The sequence below is a fragment of the Aphelocoma coerulescens genome, chromosome 2 (genome assembly GCF_041296385.1).
Source record: "Aphelocoma coerulescens isolate FSJ_1873_10779 chromosome 2, UR_Acoe_1.0, whole genome shotgun sequence".
NCBI lineage: Eukaryota > Metazoa > Chordata > Aves > Passeriformes > Corvidae > Aphelocoma > Aphelocoma coerulescens.
The window spans coordinates 18,412,898-18,427,983 of NC_091015.1; positions in this window are offsets into that span (position 1 = coordinate 18,412,898).

Sequence of the window (15,086 nt, forward strand, 5' to 3'; positions counted from 1 at the left end):
GGGTTGGACTGGCTGGTCTTCAAAGGTCCCTCCCAAGCCAACCCCACCAGTGATTCTGACTGCACATTTACACACCATGGGTCAGACACTGCCTAGAAGCTTCAGATGTGCCATTAACAGGCTGCACAACTGTTAACATTAACAATGCACAACTGATTCACACACCCACAGTAAGGCCAAAATACTTCTGAGTGCTAAATTTATTGCACATTTACAGTGGATCCAACATTTTCCAGAAGCTTCAGGCTCACTGCACAGGCTAAGCACAATAAAAGTGTAGCAGTTTTGTCTGGGGAGCCCCACAGGCCTGGCATGGCAGCCTTCACTCTGTGGTTAGAGTGAACACGGCACAGCCGCGGCATCGTTGGTGGTGCCGGGCCTGCGAGACACAAGGACACCAATCCCTGTTCCACAGTGTAATATGAAGCAAATCCATGAAATATATGTAATATGAAGCAAATCCACTCCTCCCTCCACTCCTCTAGATGCTGTAGAGGAAGGTGCACCGACTGAAATCACTTACCACTTGCAGCTGCAGTTTCACTGGAAGCAGCAAAGAATCATAGAATCTGCTGAGTTGGAAGGGATCCACCAGGATCATCGAGTTCAACTCCTGGCCCTGCACAGAACCATCCCCAAGAGTCACACCGTGTGACTGATAATATTGTCCAAATGTTTCTTTGAACTCTGTCAGGCTTGGTGCTGTGACTTCCCTGGGGAGCCTGTTCCAGTGCACAGCCACCCTCCAGTGGAAGAACCTTTCCCTGATATCCAGCCTAAACCCCCCCTGACACACCTTCATGTCATTAATCCTTGAATTAAAGTCCACTGACCTTCATCATGCTTCTGCTGGTATTCTGGCTGCCTTCCCAGGGGAAAGATTCTTGCTGGCTGGCATAAAACCATTAACAGTATGTACAGTTGTTTAATCAACATTATGTACAGTTGTTTAATTATAGGTGTTTCTTCCACTTGTTTATCAAAAATTAGATTCTACCATTATAAAAAAATTATCTAAGGACTTCTATATTCATATAATTGTCCTGTTAATATAATGTATATTATTGTAACTAATGGCAATGGGACATCAACAAACAATTGAAGTTTTGCTGACATTTGTTATTATCCACTTTTGCAATTACACAAAATCCATTTTTGAAGGTGTACTCTTACTACTGTCATGATAAATGCAGCATGTTAGTGAAGCAGCTTACAATTTCAGTTTAAAAGAAATACAATAATTAAAGCAAGAACTTTCTTTGCACAACAGAGGCTGAAATTCCTAACATCTGGAAAATGAAAAATCTCTCAATCATCAGGCTACAAAGTCTCATCAATTACTAAATCTATCTAGATATTCAATACTGTGCTGCATTTCTAAAGCTTCAATGTAGTAGTTTATGAAACATGTTCTTCCCCCTCTTTGTATATAAAACAGTTTATTTCAGGTAGTATATGGACTGATGATATCTCAATTATTTTCAAAAAGTTATGTTTCAACATATCACTTGCAATAGTAAGTAGATTTTGAAGCTGTCTGGCAACTACTTTTCTTAAAGCCTTGGTTTTGTGAAAATTGATCAAAACTGGTTTAAAAGCTGAACTATGACCCAAGATTGCACTGCTTGTCCTGAAGAAAATAATTTGCAATCTATGTCATCTAAAGGAATGGCTTTCAGACTACCATGGTGTTTCCTTTTTTTTCTCAGAATATGTATTATTGGGGAAAATAGAATACAGAGGCAAAAATATTTTCGTTAACTCCCACAAGTCTTTTATTAGACTCAAGAGGCAAAGAAAACATGTAACACCTGGAAGTCTGATGGTAAGAGGAAACAGGAATTATTTTTATCTATTTTCCCTCTACACCTCCACTACATTTCTTCAGCCCCTCATTAAGTCATATGTCATCTTGGGAAGATACTTTTTTTTCCTCCAAACTTCCTCTGACAATGCATTAATTCTCCAGCTCATTTCTGCAGCATGGTGTTTTTCTTTCACGTTTAACCTTCTTAACCTTTTTGCCCAAAGTAATATGTTCACACACACACACCCCCCTTTGGTTTTTAGTTCATCATTAAAATGGTATTCTGTGCTTCAAACAGGTTAATCTCAAGTGTGCACCACAGACATTACCTCATCTGTGCAGCATATGCAGCTCAGTACATGCAGTCTCCTTTATGTGACAATCTCTTCAAGATTGCAAATTATCATTTCCCTATCAGAAACATGAAAGCATTTTTCACAATATGAAGAGAATGATGGCACATAAAGGCACCATCAAAACTTGCATTATCTTTAAAAGACAATGAATGTGGGGTAAAAACAACCTACAAGTTCCTGTTCACTTAAAATCAACAATGGTGCCATTTAGTTTTAAAAAGAATTTAAGATTTTTTTTTTATGTATGAAGTTTATTTTTAACTCTGTAAAACGTTCAAGGCTGCAAACTTTTCTGTGTCCTAGCTATAGAGACTTCATTACACCAGAAAGGATACCAACAATTTAAAAAATTAGGCAACTTACGCACACAGCAGTTGTGCAGTTGTGCAAACTTAACTGCTTTGTCCAATACTAGAACAGTCAAACCTGCATTGAAGAAATATTTTTAGTGCTTTTTGTGCATTTTGGCACAGATTATTTATGACCCAGGATAGCCAGAAAATTATTTCCATAAGCAGCTTGCTTTTCTTCTTTCTTTTCATCATTTTTCCTCTAAATGCTGAAGCTCACCATAACCCATATGTACACTCCTTTACAAGTTCTGCTGGTGGTATTTTCATTACTGTATGTAATTTGTGGCTAGCTAAATTGCACATATTTAGCTTTGATAATTTTAAGCATTTATGGTTCAATCCTATTCATGTTGATAATATTCCACTAGATTTCCAAAAAGAACAGAACAAGTGCCTCAAAAACAAGTATTGTGTAGCCTGCCTAGAGCTGAATCTATTATACTCTCCTACATGCTATATTATTTAAAGGAAGCTACGTAAAGGGTACATTTTCTTTTCTATCTCTGAGAAATAAAAACCCTGATAGACTTGCAACACTCATACATGACTTAGTTATCTAGAAAACAGACACACACTAAATAAAAATATTTCCAAACCCACATATATAACACTACAAAATCTTCTGATCTAACCAAAGAGTTTGCGTTTGGAGTCCCCATCTCCACTAACACCACAGTCGCATCTGGGCCATTATGTTTAATAGCCCTCAGTGGACCCACCCAGCTCTGAACCCTTTAATACCTTTGGCCTCCACAAGTGTTGCATGTATTCTCATACTTTTCTCTCACTCCAGTCCTAGGAGCCTGAATTAGCTGCACTGGCAGAAACATCCAGGAGGCTTGAATATTGTGTTTAGAGGATTAAAATGGTCAATAGGCCAGAGCAGAACAAAATATTCCCCCAACAAAAAATAAAACGGAAGGAAGAAATATCTCAAAAAAAAAATTAAATAAAATAGGAATTTCTGTCTTTAGAATTTTCTTTTTGGTAAGTTTAAATATAAATTGGAAAAAAAGTCTGCAGAAAAAAACCCCTGCATTTCCTCATCTCACTCATTCTACTTTTTCCTTCACACTGTTCCAGGCAAACTCCAAAGACAACAAAGAACTGACCCTAAGGTTGATCTCCATCCAATGTCTTGTATGATGCTTTTAAGTCTGACTAGATTTAGATAGCATATAATATACAGCACCAAAGCTCAAGGAAAGAAAGAAATTTCTACATTAAACACAGATAACAGCTATATTACTTACTAGGAGACATAAACTACATCCCTGATAGTAAAAGATAAATCGCTCAGTATTTCCAGGGCTATGCATTGACAAAGTCAACAGAAGGGTACAAAATATAAAAATATTTATTTAAATAATAAAATTAACTGAGTAAAGAGACTGGCTTTGTATATGGCTTAGAATTCACTAAATCTCACATTTCATTGAGGAAAAAGAGAGGTTGAGGGAGAGCAAGTACAGGGCTATGGGGATGTTAAGGAAACACCTCTCCCAACAAATACCAGGGAATTATGATAACATTGCACCACTACATTTCCAACATAAAATTGTTCCTGAACTCTCTATTCCTCAGCCTGAGAGAAGATGAATAACACAAGAATTTTCTGTCAAGCCTGTTCAGATGCACAGATACCATCTGCACAAACTCAGCAAACAGACACAAGCACAACAGAAACATGCAAGCAATTGTAACCAAGACACAAATTCTACACAGTATAAAATATTTATCATCGCCACAGGTGGTGTAACAGTTTGTTGTGCAGATGCTCACATGCCTGTCTATTAAACCTATGAAAGAAGCGGGCTTGCTAGCTTTACCTGGACTCAGGGCAGTGACTGAAACACAAAACCCTTAGGTAGAGTCCCCCGAATCTCTTCTCTTTGGGTGATTGTCCTTTGCCAAAGTTTTCCTAAAACAGACAACTGTTTGTGGACACCAGTGTTACTAGAAGGTTGATAAGATCTGAAAGGGATCTAAAACTTGTGGCTGTGACTATTGCAACTGGAGTTGGTATCAAAGTAATTCCTCTGTCTGTGCTTTATCCAGAGCCTCAAACTCACACGGTGCACAGTCCCATACCCAGAACAAAGTCAGGTATGCTGGGGAATACTTCGGAGCACCTACTTAAAAGCTGAAAGGAGAGATCTGATTGCAAAGACCCCAGAGTACTAAATCAACCAACAACCAGAGCTACAGCCCAGACTCAAGTCTCCAGATGCTCTTCCTCTTTTCATTTCCTCTCTGAATTGCTCTCTAACATCTGTGTTTCCTTTTAAATACCATGCTACAATCCAAACCATTTGTAAAATATGTCAGTTTATACCAGAGTAGAGTGCTACTAGATAAATACAGGGGTTATGTGGAAGTATACACAGAAGATATGGCAGAGCAAATGTCCAGAATGAAGGATCTCCTGTCCACAGTCCCTCCAGGCAGGGTCTCCCAGCTCTCATACACATGCTCATCTCTGGTCGTTGTTTGCCTCAATTGCTGCAGTTTCTTATTTTCCCACCTTCAGTGGTAAGGCAGCCCAGGGAGCAACACACTGCTGAGGAAATGACATTTCTAAAAGCAATTCAGTTTCGTCAGTTTTTTCTAATCGAGTCTCCTCACCTTCAAATTCATTCTCAGAGCGAATGAGTTTTCAATTGCATGTTTACATAGTGCTGAGCCCTTGGAAGGCAGAACTGACTGGAAAGACAACGACCAGGAGCTGTCTCGACTACGTAACAGTTTTAAAACCCAGGCGGAGACACAGAAAGTCATGGAGGAACGGCACAAAAGCCTGCTGTTCCTGCCTATAGCAATATCTGCTCGTACTCCCACCTCATTAATTGCTAGTTTTCCTGATTATAGAAACAGCTTTTTCTGCTGCTGAAATGTATGGCGCTGTGCCATTTGCATATGCAAACTGACAAACGAACAATGAACCAGTTGCACAGTTCCTTAGAGAGCAACAATGTAGAGGATTTACGACATGTATAAGGCAACAGGCAGGGAGCGAGTATGGGGAGACGGACACACAAAACAGCTCGTGATGTTCTTTATATTGTTCTTCTGATAAATAATCTTTCAGGCAGTCTATTGAAATAAAATATTTAACACTTCAGTAGATTTCTGACACTGTATTTGGGAAAACAATAGAACTAAAGATCTGTGCAACTTTGATTTGCCTCCAGATGCTTATCTGTTTATCAGATTTTAATATATGATCTCTGATCATATGATTGCACACTGTTCAGCCACAAGGCCTTTATGTTATTCCATGCAGAGAAGACAGTGTTAATTTAACAAACACAAGACCAGAATTCTGTTTTCTTCCTGTTATTCAAGGTATAATCCAAGACTTTATTTGTACATGCTATTGAAACTGTACTATCCTAAAGGAATTACTCATTTCCCTATGGACATTCATCACTGCATCAAATGTATAATTTCTCTAATTTTGTGTTATTTTTCTCCTACATTAGATGTGAGACATGGTTATTACTCCCATTTTACAGACCATGAACTGGAGACAGGTTAGGGGAAAAAAGATAAATAATGATTTTGTGATGCCTGTGACCTATTTTCAAAGCACTGGACATTATATAGAACTTCATAGATTCAAAGCACAGCTCTCATCATACCAACTCCACCTCTGAGTGTCTTGCATTACCACAGGTCTTATTTCACAAACATGAAAACAGTGATTGCTTAGAGAAGATTTGGCTTAAATAAAAATATCATCAGGAAAATGTAGAGCCCTGCAGCAGTGGCAAGGATAGGCCTCTGTTTTCCAGACCATCATTTGGCTGCTTTAATAATTAAACAATGGTTATTCCACCTCTACGGCAAATGAAGAAATTTTACTGAAGGCAAAACCCCCCAAAAGCAGCAATTGTATTAGATGGAGGGATGCTGAACCACAGGGCTCACCACCACTGGGGCTGGCATCCTTAAGTTCACCACAAGCACATCTGCCACCTGAGGTAAGAAAGCAGCTGGCAGCAGGAGTATGTTGTTCCATCTGCATGGACCAGCACTGGAAGGGAACATAAGGCACAGCTCACCAGAAAACTTCTCAGCTATTTTGTGGTTGACAAAGAAGGGCAAGATTTAGGCACCATAGATCCCATCCCTGCTTTAAAAATCAACACAGACTTGCAGCCTTCCTCTTTGGGATTGACCCCTTTCTGCCCCATCCTCCACTCTGCATTTCAGGCTCACCCACAGCCCTTGTACCTACACCAAGCTTCTCACCTCTCTGCCTGGACAGCCTGGTTCCCTTAAAAGTACAGAAAATGCCAAATTGTGCCTCCTTGTTTTAAAACACAGAAAAATTATTCAGAAGGTATGGACCATTTTGCCTGACCTCAGTGGACAGCTGAGTAGAAAGCAGAAGGAGGCTGTGCTGGTACAGCTGGATCTCCCCTAGGTGTCTGACTTGGAACCACACAATAGGTGATACTTAAAATAAAGATAATAAGGCACATATAGATTAAAAACTATCTTAATGAAGAATATCAAAATGTAAGATGACATTTAATTAGAAAATATCTGAAGGGGCTTCTCCCGGGAGTAGTTCTCAGCCTTTTCATCTATTCATCAATGGTCTACTCAATGTCATAAGAGCTTGGTCAGTAAGAGCTTGTGCATGGCACTAAAACCAAGGTCTGCAGAAAGTAGTGAAGGGAACATGTTGTTCTTATGAGCTCTGATAAATGGACACAGGACATTTACCAGAGCTCATAAGGCTCTGATAAATGCCCTACAGGATATTTCAGAAAAGTCTAATGGAAATCAGAAATGCAGGGGATGCTGGAAGAACAGAAGACTATGTTGAAAATCAGTTTCTCAGAGGGAAGTTGAAAAGGCCATCCAGAACACCAGCCTGTGGCATAAGGTGCAAATGGAAATATTGAGTGAAAGGAATTGATTTTGCTGCAGTACAATTCATTCCCAAGACCACTACTATGTGCAATTCTGATGCCCACTTTTCTAAATCTCTCAGCTTCCTTACAGAAAGCTGTACAAAAGTGATAAAAATTTGGAAAACAAGTCATAAAAGTGTGAGCCAAGGAACAACTGCATGCCTAGGTTGGGCTGGATAGCTGTTCTCCTTCCTGACCCTGGAATAAGTTTTCCACCCAACTCTTTCATGGACACTGGCCAGACCTGTACGTTTTGTAGCCTCTCATGAAGCCAGCTATTATTTTCTTCATATATCGCATTTAAGTTTTCTGCTATTAAGTACAGGAATCACAAAGGAAGGATTTCCCCATGGACACAGATGTATTAATTTGGCTTCTGATCTTAGGAAAAATACGGATGTCCTTTTTAACTTCGTTTCCTAAGGAAACCGAGATGCAAAGGCACCATGTGTCTCTGTATGTGTATGATCCAGTTCTCATGCAGATTCTCTGGCCAGCTTTAACCAAATGTAACAGGGAGGTACAGACTGCTTTGAGCTATGAAGTTCCTATACATCTTCAGAGGAACAGGAGTTCAGTAGAAGAGGGGGTCTAAGCACCCTGCACAAGGAAAACTGGAAGTACAATCCCCCAAGGTAACAGGCACTAATACACCACGTGAATATTTACTCACAGTAAAGTTCCATTAGGAACTCAGGATCAATCGCAAAACACAAATCTGTAGGAAGTGCTGGAAGGGGTGAAGGCAGATGGGCAGAATTATTTGTTCTGGCTCCCCTCAGAAATAGCAGAGCTTAGCCCCAGATGCAGAAAGGTGCTGACAGGCCAGAAGTCAAGGGAGGGGAAGAAAGCTGTCCCTCCAAGATGTGCCTGGCACGACTGCTCCAGGACAACCAGGACAGAGCAGGCCAGGTCAGGGCAAGGTGGTGCTGCCATGTCAGAGGGAAGAAACCGTGGGGAAGGTTCATCTTCCCTGCAGCTGAGCTGTGCCTCACCTGCAGGAATCCCCCGCCCATATCTTCTCTGATCAGTTCCCTTTCATCACAGGAACCTGCTGAGCTGGAAAACGGATTATAAGTAACTCCATGTATGAAAAGTACTCAGCAGATTCTTCTCCATTGGACTCCTTTCCTAATTCCATCTATGAAAGCAGTTGGCAGGTTCTTCTCTGCTTGACTCCTTTACTAGCTAAAAATGCAGTCACCTAAATATAGGTGAAACCTGTACCAACTTAAATGAATCCTTCTGGTGTTAAATATATGCAGAAGTACTAGATACATTTTTTTTTAACTAGGAGGATATATGGTCCAACTCACTGTACTGTTATGAACAGGGTATTTTGGATAACATTTCATAAACTTCCTTAATTAACTAGCTTTGTAGTAAAGTATCTGAATAAATTCTAATGCTCTATTTGGCTGGTAATCTGCAAATAACACTGGTATCAGATAAAAACAAAACAAGGAAATAACTAAATAATTAGTAATAATTCTATAATTATTACTAAATAATATTAATCCTTTTGTTGAAATTCTATGAATTACTACAAAAAATTCTAATAAACTATTAACAGCACTTCCTGGAAGCTCTGGAAATACTATTTCCCCAATAATTTTCTCTTTTCCTCTGTTTTCCTAAAGATTAAGTTTACATAAGAGTAAGCAATCCTTATATTTTTAAAATTTGTTAGTATTTTTCTCTTGTTTAACTGTCATTTTCATGGACATAATTTGAAAAAAAACAGCTTGTACTTTTTGTTCTGATCCCTTGAGACAAATATTAGAGGGGGAAATTTTACAAAATCTAACACTATCCCAAGGGTATAGAAAGAGCAAGTGCTCAAGCGGTATCAAACTCCTTATGTACCCAGCTATATTTCACAGAGATGCCACACCAGAGAACCAAATGTTTCTAGAGCTAATTTGTCAGTTCTAAGACCACAAAACAGTCACTTCACATATACATATTTAATATGAGAGGATGTTTTTATAGAAATAAAATAAATGTTTCTGCTTAGACAGCTATAGCATTTTCAGCTGGTAAAGAGTTCTGTATCTACAGGCAAAATCCATGAACTTTAACAGTACTGTAATCTGATGGTACCTCTGAAATAGACCTATGTCACAGCAATATATTCCTTTAAATATCTTAGGTGGAAAAATCCTCCAGGGGAATAAGTAGGACAAACATGTTTACGATTATTCAGCACTGTAGATTGCTGAACTGGTGATGTCAGCTATACAAGGCATTTCTGCAGGGGAAAAAAAAGCCACAAGATAGCACTCGAATGGCCCTATCTATGTCCCCACACTGAAAGAAAATGCCTCATCCTGCTGACCCAGAACAGGTGAGAGGGATCTGTGCCCTCACAGCTGCGTGCAAGAAAAATACACCAAAAGTAACAGTGAATGTATTCGACTTCCAAACAAATATGTTTCAAAGATAAAACAATTTCTGTATTAGCAGAAAGCATGCTGTTAACAAGAATTCTTTTATATTCAGTGCTTTTTAACATTTCTGGAAAGATGAGGCAAACCGATTCCCTTAAATTTTCAGTACTGGGTGTTGAGCACATCCTCCTGAACGGCGTCCCTTCTGCTGCAGGCAGGAGCGAACGCTGTGTTACGGGATGACACGGGCTGTGTCCCCGACGTGACATGGGGCATCTTGACAGGCCTCGCTGCCACTGTGCAGCCGTGCCAAGGAGCTGCCTCGGTTCCGCAGCGGCTTCGGCGCTGCGCTGGCTTGGCATCACAGCACGGCAGCTGTACAGGGGTGGGTAATCAGAGCCGGGGCTTGGTTTTCTGCCACTCACAGCCCCGCTCTGCTCGTCGTTAGGGTAGGCAAGTTAACAGCATCTAATTATCCCGGCCCTCTAGTAATGAGACTGTGCCCCCTGCAGTTTCCATGGGATACGGTCCCTCTCCTGCCTTCCTCTCCTGAGCTGCGGGGCACAAGGCTTGCTTCCCAAAATTGCTTTTTTGGGGGGGCACAAAGAAAATCTGGGTTGAGACTATGTTAGAACAGCTAGCAAGGGCTGGATCCTGGCAAGGAGTGCACTGTGAGAGCTTGGGCAAAGAGGAGCTCTGCATCTCATTAACCGCTTTTCTTTGCTGCGAAGGTACTCAGCGGAAATTCTTCATCAGCACAGAAATATATTCTCCGGAAAAACGTCCTCTTTCTTCTGGAAACGTTCTCTTTCTTCTCATATCCTCCTCCATTACCAAGCAGGCCAGAGACATCTGAGTGCCATTTCCATGCTGTCAGACCGACTTCAGGCACCTCAGAGCCACCACCACTCCTCCGGGATCCCTCCTGCTGTGGCGCCTGCCCATCGGGGTGGGATGCTGCTCCCGGGACAAAGCTCAGGCTGAGCTTTAGTGCTGAGGGCATTATTCCTGCATGGTGGCCTTTCCAACCAAGCCTGCTAATTAATAACTGCAAATTCACAGGTGATATGTTACTGGCCCCACGAGTACCATCCAAAACCATTTTCTTGCAGACAGTTCAGCACAAGTTTACAGAACTCCGGTACTATTAGTATTGCAAACAATGTTATTAACACTGTTGCAAATAATACACAGTACAAATAAAATACACAGCAGATGTTAACTCTGCAGAATTACTGAGAACTAACAACAACACAGGCGTCACTGACTATCTCGGTTTCTAAAGGACTATGATTTAATCTAAAACTTCCCTTCTAAACAAACTATGGTTTCTGTTACATAAATAAAACACTTCTCTGGCTCAAGCCTAGGAAGCATTTTGACCCATTTACACCGTCTTGGTTTCCTGCTCATAGGTGGTAATTCTAACATCTGTGTATGTTTCTAAAATCGGAACTTAAAACACAACTCAGTTTACCTCAAACAGGGGCAGTATCTGCAGGCTCAAGGAAAGAGCTTTCTGTAACACTTAGGACTCACCAAATCTGCACTGACCTCGGCTGAATTTAAGAAGGCAAAGGAATGCAAATTTTTTTGCCCTATGGGAAATACTAGCACTCATGAATCAGGGGGAAATTCCCATTGACTTCAACAGGGCCAGAACAGCGTCACCTCTGCCACTGTAAACCACTCCAGCAAGTAAAATTTTGGGAGGAGGCAAGTAACAGGCCACAGACTGAAAAATACCACCGCATAACATTATTTTGCTATTTACAGAGCAGCTAATATGTCTAGTGACTTTCAAAGGACCTTTTTGTTTTTAAGAAATTTAGCTGCTCACGACAACAAGAAAGAATGAAATGAGAAGTATCCATTTCTTCACTCCCATGTGGTTGCCTTAAGATGGGAGCTGCTGTAGCTGTGTTCAAGCGGGGGCTTTCCAGACTCTCACTTTGCCACCACTTTCTCTGTGGGGCCTTCTCTGGCCTTCCCACCTCGCCAGATCATTTTTTTAGAAATACTAATGTATTTGCACTACATCACTGAGAGGCAAGGTGGCATTATTCTCTTAGTTGTATATGCAAGACATAAAATGAAAGAAAAAAATTAAAGCTGAAACATCAGATCTCTCAAATGATTTTCTTTAGGGAACAGTAAGGGCTGGCTGCTCCCTTGGGGCCAGCAGGGCCGGGGCAGGGACCAACAGCCATGGGCTGGGCTGGCACGGGGTCTGGGCCATGGGCAGGGTCAGAGAGGCCCCAGGTGAGGCACAGCGAGACATGTCAGTGCCTTGAGTTTTGGATCTTCAAACTGGAAACCCTCAGAGCTGAGTCTTGTGATATTTTCCTGTTTTGTAGTACTTCGTGGATTCACAGCATAGCTCTCAACAGCTTAAACAGAAGCTTTTTCCAAATCAGATCCCCTTCAGTTCAGGTCTCAGCTGCTCGTTAAGGGCCAGAACTAAGCACAGGACAGAAAAGCCATCTCAGAAAAGTTTGTGGCAGGGGCCAGCTCAGGTGACAGATGAGCTGTCTCATCAGAGGCAAAGCTGCTGCCTGTGGGGCTTCCCCTCAGGAAAAGCAGTGCCTGCTCCTGTTCCCCGCCCAACACTGCAGTCTCTGCCGGGGAAGGACAAAGACTGAAACTCAGTCTGGACTCACTTGCAGGGCAGGTGGCATCTTCTGCCTTAAATGAGAGAGTCTTGCAGCAAAGATAAGGTAAAATTTCAAAATCTAAATGGACCAAAAGCCCTTTATAGTAAGGCCATAGTAACTCACAGGGAAAAGTTTCATCCTGTCATTTCCTACTTTTGAGTGCTCCATTCAATGCACTGTTTCTTTTGATGTGAATTCTCTTGTGTGAATTTCTTACTCAGAAAAAACCCTTCCACTGAGAACACTACACATCACGAAAAGTAAACTTTTCACTGATAGAAATTCCATCTATCCTGCACTCCATCACATGGCCTGGAAAATCAGAAGCTGCAGATGAGTCCTGAGTGACTTGTGCTAATGAAGGCACATTTTAGGAATGTGCCTAGGAAAGGGAGGTGCACAATTTCCCAGTAGAATTCTGAGTTATTAGAACTGGGGGGTGGAAATAAAATATAGCCATAACAATCCTTCAGTCCTCATTGCTCATGGCCACACAAATAGCTCTGGAAGTCCAGCACAGCAGGCAGCACAAGGACAGGAATGAATAAACTGGAGATAAGGGGGGAAGAGCTCCTTACACAGCCTTGCCACCAAACATGAGATCACAACTAGAGCCAGCAGCATCTCCTGCCTGGTTAACAACACTTTGTGCTCACATGGCTCTTGCACCTAGTGCTGTGGTACATCATTTCCTGAGCCCTAATTTAAAAACTTGTGGTTTTAAGCAGTTTTCTGAAAGCTTGATGCCATGTTTCCATACAAATTATTAGTTCTCACCCTTTCAGCTTGGAAGGCAGGATATAACACTCGCAAACACTGGCACTAGCAGATCACATGCAAGTGGACAACTCCAGCATCTGACATAAAGGTTCCTTATGTATTTTGTATGAGAATTACTGCATGAAGTGCATAAATCTCATAGGGGAGAGAGACCTAGCCTCCCTTCATCCTGGCAGAAGGTCCTCAGCATGGACTTTGTGCTCCCTTCTTTTTGTCTGTCTTGCTGGCCCAACAAACCTGGTATTCCTTTCGGCACAGCACCCCAGCTTCACAGAATGACGCATGTCCTTGGTCAGGAATAGAGTCCTCAGTTACCACCGCACTGGGGAGAAAGACAAAGCTTATCTCCTGAGGCTGAAGAAGGCCCTAGAACCCAGGTGCCTTGGGAAGGGCTGCAGGCCGCAGGAGTAGCGCTCTGCCCGCTGCTCAGAGGGATGGTTGAGTGAGGAAAGAGGCGTGGCTGGAACACTATCTGCAGCCCCGGCGCTGCGCTGTGCCCTCCGGTAGCCTTGCTTCAGGCTCAGCGACAGGGGCCAGGCCACTCAAGGGGTCTGTGTTGGAGACCGACTCGTTCTCTCACTCCCAAAAGACGATGGGAACAGACACGAGTCTGGGCAGCACCTGCAGACGGCAGCCCCCACACGGGCGCTGGAAGATGGCTCAACACCCAACTGAGGAACCGGCGCTCGCCCAGCCCGTCCTGCCTGGCTCGCAGAGCCCACCCCAGGCCCCTCCGACCCCCGAACAAAGGGCCGGGGCGAGCAGCGGGAGTGGGTCGGTTCTCCGAGAGGGGATTTCCCGGCGGCCGCGGGGGACGCGACGCCGGTTCCGAAATGGGGCGGCAGCTGTGGGTGCCGGTGCGGAGCACCGCCCCGCATCGCCCCCGGTGCCGGACGGCGCTGCCGCGGCCGGCAGACCCCGCGGGACTCCGCGAAGGCTGCTCCGCTCCGCCCGGACTCCCTGCCTCGAGCCGAGCCGGTCCCCGGGAGCGGGGGCGAGGGGCGGCTTCTCCCGGCGGTGGGGTTTCCCGAGCAGCGGCACAGCATATGGTTTACATGTTGCACTACTGCACACAAGGACTAACATTCAGCCCAGGGATTCACTTGACATAAAAAAAGCCCTAATTACAATAATTTAGAGGTGCCTGAATGACAGCAGGCTCAATTTTTGGTTGAATTTGCAATTAAGGGGAGATAATTATGCCTCGCACTAGAGCAGAGTATTAATATTTATGGTAGGAGCCAGAGGCTCCTGTGGCTGGGAGGATGCGGAGGAGCAAAGGTTGAAGCCCCGCGGTACCGGCGAAGGGAAAGTTCGGAGCCCCATAAACTAGGGAGACGGCAGCTGCCTCCATCGTGCCGATGGAATCCAGACCCCGCCAGAGCAGGCAAAGATTTATACACATCCTTTTATATATATTTATATCGCCTGAGATACGGATACTTCCTCTATAAACCTTGTACCATTCAGCAGGCACCTCCTTTACCTACTTCGGTTTTACTCCCGACTATCGATCCCGGGGGCTTTCCATGCCTCATTAACAGATTCGTGACTAAATGAGTAGAATTAATTTTTAAACCCCTTTAATTTACTTTATTAATTACACACATGCGCCCTTGCCTACCCTATGTGTCCGGCTCACTCGGCACTCCTTGTGTCGGGGAACCGGTCACGACAGGGTGAGAGGGGATTAAATGGGGAAAGAGGTGTCTGAAACCTCCCCAACATGTCTCTTATGTCCCAGCGCCAGGCACTGGCCGCCCCCCCGCCCCCGCCGCCGGCTCGCCGGGGACCGGGCATCGCCCGCCAGCGCCTTTTAAA